Source organism: Coenobita brevimanus, unplaced genomic scaffold, assembly GCF_032717465.1.
Source record: "Coenobita brevimanus isolate Jiangsu-jjx unplaced genomic scaffold, ASM3271746v2 jjx.HiC_scaffold_2690, whole genome shotgun sequence".
NCBI lineage: Eukaryota > Metazoa > Arthropoda > Malacostraca > Decapoda > Coenobitidae > Coenobita > Coenobita brevimanus.
This window is the reverse complement of record NW_027643643.1, coordinates 81,844-88,236: the sequence shown is the minus strand read 5'-3', so window position 1 is coordinate 88,236 and position 6,393 is coordinate 81,844. Positions and strand designations below refer to the sequence as shown.

At 43.4% G+C, this 6,393-nt stretch overlaps 1 long non-coding RNA gene across 1 annotated transcript; it reads right to left on the bottom strand.

Annotated features, from left to right (window-relative positions):
* Positions 1–523: 523 nt before the first annotated feature.
* Positions 524–6,185, bottom strand: LOC145389995 (uncharacterized). The gene is made up of 3 exons (XR_013895555.1): positions 6,104–6,185; positions 5,032–5,156; positions 524–606 (listed from the first exon to the last, which is right to left on the bottom strand). It is a non-coding gene; the product is annotated as an uncharacterized LOC145389995 (long non-coding RNA).
* Between the last annotated feature and the right edge of the window lie 208 nt (positions 6,186–6,393).

The following is a 6,393-nucleotide window of genomic DNA, read 5'->3' as shown; positions in this document are numbered from 1 at the left end:
CGAATGAGGATATAAAGGAGCGTTGTGGTGTGGATGTGGATGTGATAGGAAGCGTTAGGAGAACACACTGAGGTGGTTTGGCCGTGTGGAGAGGATGGAGGGTGAAAGACTGACGAAGAGAATGTATGTGAGTGAGGTGGAGGGGGGAAGAGGGAGGGGAGGCCGAGGATGAGATGGAGGGATGGGGTGGAGAGGTATATGAGAGGGGGGGGTGAGTTGGGAGCACGGCAGTGAAATGGCGGGGGACAGGGCGACTTGGAGGCGATTTGTTTGTGGCCACCCCAAACGGGATTGAGGCGTCTGGCAATAGATAGAGATAGATAGAAGATTAAATAACTAAAGCTAACACTGATTTGAACTAATACACATCTGGTCCACAGGTCGTGCTGGAGTCTGCTGCCTTGTTGCTGCTTCCTTGCCACACTGGTCATACCCTGTTGAAGTTTGGTCTGCCCTGCCGTGAGAAGCCTGACGGTGGTGTGGTGTCTTCCCCTACTCTGAGATGCCTGGTGGTGTGGTGGTGGTGGCGGCGGCGGCGGCGGCAGGGTGTCGTGTCTTCCCCAGCCGTGAGATTACTTGCTGCTGCTGCTGGTGATCTGCCCTGACCTGCCGAGAGAAGCCTAGTGGTGATGGTGTGATCTGCCTTGCAAGTCCAGGATGTTCTGTGGACAAATGCTACTTTTGAATGCATATTTTATATTGCTGTCTCTGTTAATGTATTTTGTACTGAAGTATTAATAATGAAAACTTAAATTTTCTGTCTTGTTTCATTACCTTTTTAACTGTGGCTTTGACTTAATATAGGTGATAAGTATATTGCGCTCTGCAGTCTTGTGTGTTGTGGGGACGGCTTTTGTGATGAGCTAAGACATTCTGATCGCTTCACCAAATTACTGCTCAGCCGTGTGATCAGTGGACATAAAAGATTATACAGTACAATGATATACAGCTAAGCATAAAAAAGGTTATGGGAATTCTCCACCATGCAATCAATGGACCTAAATTAAAGCCTATATTATAAAGCTAAGCCTGAAGAGGGTTGTGGGAAATAGATAATGATGCAGGGTAGACACTGGTAATGTTCACTGAGCCGTGCCCGCAACACACAAGAACTGGGTGGCGTAATATATGGACCACCTTGTATAATGAGAGGCCGTAAGTGTGTGCTGACCCACCAACTTGCCATCAATGCCCCGTCATAACTATTACTGTGTCTTGTAGGAAGCACAAAGAAAACAGGCCACAGAATACCTCCTTGTCTCTCGTTCCTCCTACACAAACATACACGCCTTTCACTTTAACTTGGCACAAAGTTTTATTTAAAGCATACCAGAATGTCAGGCAGATCAGTAGCAGAAGTAGACAATACTACAGCCCTACATTCTCTCCACAGCACTCATTCGTGACTAGCATCATATTCTAGTGATAACTATCGCTACTACTCGGCACACTGTATGGAAACTATGAGCTATTTGTCTATCCATCTATCTATAGCCAGACGACTTAATCCCGTAAGAGGTGGCCACAAACAAGTCTCCTCTATGCCACCCTGTCCCCTGTCATTCTGCATCACTCCCCCTAATTCACACACACCCTCTCTCATATACATCCCAACTCCATCCTCTACTTATAAGTAATACATTAAAACAACCGTGAATTACTGCCGCACAAGCTAAGCCGTAATCATATCCAACACAAACACGAAGGAGCTTTAAAGAACAGAAAACAATACCTTGATAGCAGAAGACACTAAGACCACAAGTACTGACAGCCTACACCAAGAAACATAACTAATTTCAGTCAGAGACCAAGTGAATATGAGAGGCACACAGTTCATCACTTCAGCTCAAGATCCGTCCCACCTTTGTAACCTTATGTTGCATCATCCTCTCCACAAACAAAATCGAACAACCGCCCAACACTACACAGAGTATCTTTGCAACATATCCCCTCTTCCACCCGACTCTACACTTCCCAGACACATTCACAAACTCACAAACACCCCAGCCAGCCAAAACTTTCTGCCAAACACATACATAAACACACAGACACCCCAGCCAGCCAAACCTTTCTATACCAAACACATACATAAACACACAGACACCCCAGCCAGCCAAAACTTTCTGCCAAACACATACATAAACACACACACCCCAGCCAGCCAAAACTTTCTACCAAACAGCATCCTTCATGTGCCACCACCAGACATACACCCTTCAGACACTACCGAACCCAGAGACACGAGTACACCAACCTTCCCTGCTACAATACTAACACAAAATATAACACACATACAATCCCCTGTGCTCATACTGCAAAGTGGCACCCCCACACCACAGCACACCCACTCACTTCCTGCACCACACCACCACGACACAGACAATCCTTCAATATAACACTGGGTTCACATCCAGAGGAGTCTAAGATGTAACAAGAACAACAACAACAACTCAGGCCAAGTTAAAGTGAAACGAGTCTAGTTCCGAAAGGAAAATTATTTCAAGTTATTTTGTAAGCACTTCGGGTACATAGAGTTACAAGGCCGCAGGGAACGAACTGCATACAGAGGGTGTAATACTATGGCGGCTTAGGGGGCTTTATACCACCTTTTCTTCAGTGATTTATTGTTCAACCGAGCGAGCGTAGAGAGCAAGCAAGCGAGAACACTATATGACATGGTATAATAGGGTGGCAGAGAACAGCGCCAAGACTGCGTTGTCTAGGAAACTATTAAAGCCACAACGGATCTATGGACATCATTAGAAACCTAGTAAAAAAAATAATAGGAGTTACTTGAGGGACTTTTCTCAAAATTTGCCGCGCCAGTTCTGATAAAAGGAAAATAAACGTACCAAACTGAGCACCAGAACCGAGTTATTTTAGTTTTTAAAACTACTGCTGATCTGTTCAGACAGCTGGAAAGCTTATGAAGAAGCAATTGATACTAAAGTTAAATAGACGCATGGTCAGTGTAGCGGGGTTTCGCCACTCCGCCCCCCCGTAGGCCGTATGGCGTGAGTGGAAATACGTATATAAATGAAGCCAAGGCATAAATATATATTGTGTGAAAGATACTGTGGATGGCTTGGTGAAATTATGGAGCCAGCAAGCGTTACGTACGGCATGAAACAGAGTGTTGTGAAGGGGCAAACCTGAAGTCGGGAGGGGAGAATTACCGGTGTTTTAGGGCTGGAATTATTGTGATTCTCATAGTGTAAATGCGTATGGAATTGTATGAAATATACGTCAAACAAGCTGCGAGTTTCCGTGAACGAGTGTGGTGTGTGCTAAAAATAGCGTTGCCTCATACTCTCAGGGAGAAGCTGACTCACACACACACTACATAACTCCTCATCTTCAAATCCCTGGTCTAACTGGACAACACCCCTGGAGGAAGTGAGTTCTGCAATTTTGTTGATATATATATAATAATCTATTACCATTACCTCTCCAACTTTCAGACAAATAACCATTTTCTCCTACAGATTACACATATGAAAGAAAGTAAATCTCCACAGCAGTAACTATAGAAGAGTTATGTTTATGTGTAGTAGGTTATAACAATAGGAAAACATCCATGGAAGATGTAACAGTCTGTACAGATAGGAGGAAAAAAAAAGTTAGTAGCATAGTCTTCAGGCAGGTGTGCAAGGAAAAAACTGTGTGTAAAAGTTGGTAGCGATCGGAAGAGTAACCTCACTTTGTCGGCCAATTACTCGAAAACTATTAGACTTATCGATTTCCTGTTACAACCATCATCAATACCACTAAATTCTACGTATAATCAATACCAGAATGTAAGCCTTTGGTAGCGTTTTGGGGGGTAAAAGGCGAGAGAAATGTTTTTGTTCCTAGCGGTTGTTGTGTGACAAGCGCTCGGAGTAATAACATCATTTTGTCGGCCAGTTACTCGAAAACTATTAGACTTATCGATTTTCTGTTACAACCATCATCAATACCACTAAATTCTACGTATAATCAATACCAGAATGTAAGCCTTTGGTAGCGTTTTGGGGGGTAAAAGGCGAGGGAAATGTTTTTTTTCCTCGCGTTTGTTATCAGTGACATTCGCTCGGAGTACTAACCTCACTTTGTCGGCCAATTACTCGAAAACTATTAGACTTATCGATTTTCTGTAACAACCATGATCTATACCATTAAATTCTACGTATGATCAATACCAAAATGTAAGCATTATGTTACGTTTTGTGCGAGAAAAGGCGGTGGAAATGAGTGTCTCTTCGCGGCTGTTACCATTGATTAACGCTCGTAGTAATACTCTCACTTTGTCGGCCAATTACTCGAAAACTATTGGACGTATCGATTTCACGTTTGAACCATGATAAAGAGCAGTAAATTCTACGTATGTACAATACATAACTATGTAATATTTATGATAAGAATTCGTTGTTACGTAGGAGGGAACATTGCGTACGCCGTGCGTGCATCACGAAAGTCAATCACGGACGGAGTGCCTAGTACTTTCTTTCGATTTACTCGAGAACTATGAGGCGTATGGGGTTCTTCTTTGAGATGGGGAAAGCTGGTGAATTTGGCATATTACTATGTAATAAAAACATAAGGTGTCTGGGAAAATTTAGCTATCAGAGGTCAGTGAATTTTTTCCGAAAATGGCTTTCAGTTTTTGGCCATTCTCTCGAAAAGTATACATCATATCTCAACCGGATTTGTTTCGTTAGAAAGCTGATGAAATTCTCTATAAAAACTTATTAGATCATTTTCCTGTATGATGGAAAACATTCAAACGGCGATGTTGGGAAGTGAAAACAGTTTACTCGACCATGCTTCCAGGGCTAATAACTTTTTTTGCTGGTGTTTTTCTGTGTTTTGGTCCTGTTTATCAGATAGAACAAACATCGATGCCTACCTTGAGAAAGGCTTCATGGGAATACATGGATTTTTGGGTGGCGAAAATAAGGCAAGAATGTGTTTCATTATTTCAAATTTGCCGCGCGCGCGCTCCCCGGCCGAGCGGCTTCGTCGTATAAAATCGTGAGCCAGAAAACTTACTGAAACTTATCGTGTGCGAGAGGGTTAACATCAAGCGAGATGGATGGATGGATGGACGGATGGGTGGATGTGGAATCGTGGATGCTTGGACCGATGGTAGAGTTCCTGCTGTTTCGTCCTTCCACCTGCCGACAAAAATCATCATCAATATCATCATCATCATAATCGTCATCATCGTAGTTGTCTTCCTCATTACCACCACCATCATCATCATCATCATTATTTACACCGGCATTCTCATTATCATTACCATTCTCCTCCTCCTCCTCATCATCATCATCATATTATCATCATCACCTACCTTTCTATCTATATCTGTTTATCTATAGCCAGACGCCTTAATCCCGTAAGGGGTGACCACAAGCAAATCGCCTTCATGATGTACTGTCCTCTACCATTTAGCTCAAGTATCGCACTCATATGTTTCTACTCTTTCCCTCCATCTCATCGTCGGTCTCCCCCTCCCCCTCTATCCTTCCAGCTAACTCATGTACACTCTTCTAGTCATTTTCTTATTCGCCATCCTCTCCACATGGCCAAACCACCTCGAAGTGTTTCTCTTAACGCTTTCAGTCTCATCCACATCAGCATCACAACGCTTCTTCATCTGCCCATTTGTCTGTCTGTCTCTCTATGAAACTCCACATGCTCCTCTCAAGTAGCTCATTTCCACCGCTCTCACTCTTGACTTGTGTCCTTTCAACAAGATCCAAGCTTCACTTCCATACTTTAAAGTGGGAATCACAGCATGCAGTGCCCTTTTTTTCATACTTTCATCTTCAGTTCCCTCTTCCTAACCACTGCTTTTTAGAGAATAAGCCACCCTCCTTCCCTGACGCATCATTCCAGTCACTTCATCCTCTAATCTTCCATCCTTATTCATCACATTACATAAATACTTAAATGCACTCATATTCTTCCATTTCCTGACTATGCAGCCTCACTGTGCATTCTGTAACCTCATACGTTGAGATGTTAAAGCATCACCACCATCAGCATCTACATCATTATCACCATCAATATCATCACCATCAGCCTGTGACACACCACTGCATGATAAGGACCCTCTCACCTTTCTCCACTCTGATCCATTGATTGTTAGCCTGTTCCGTCCTTGCTCGGTAGATCTGCATCATATCATCTCTCTATCTTGTTCTCTGTGCACCTCTTCTTCTCACTCCATCTCTGGCTTGCCATTCAGTTACGCTTGCTCTCCTTCTGTTATCTCTTCTGTGAAAGACGTGACCTGAGGTGTGTGTGTGTGGAGTTACCTGGAAACAGTATCAGAATTAATAGATGCGGGAGCTTCAGGACCCTTTGGTTAATCCCCTTGGTGTGGTGTGGTGTGGAAGGGTGGTTGGT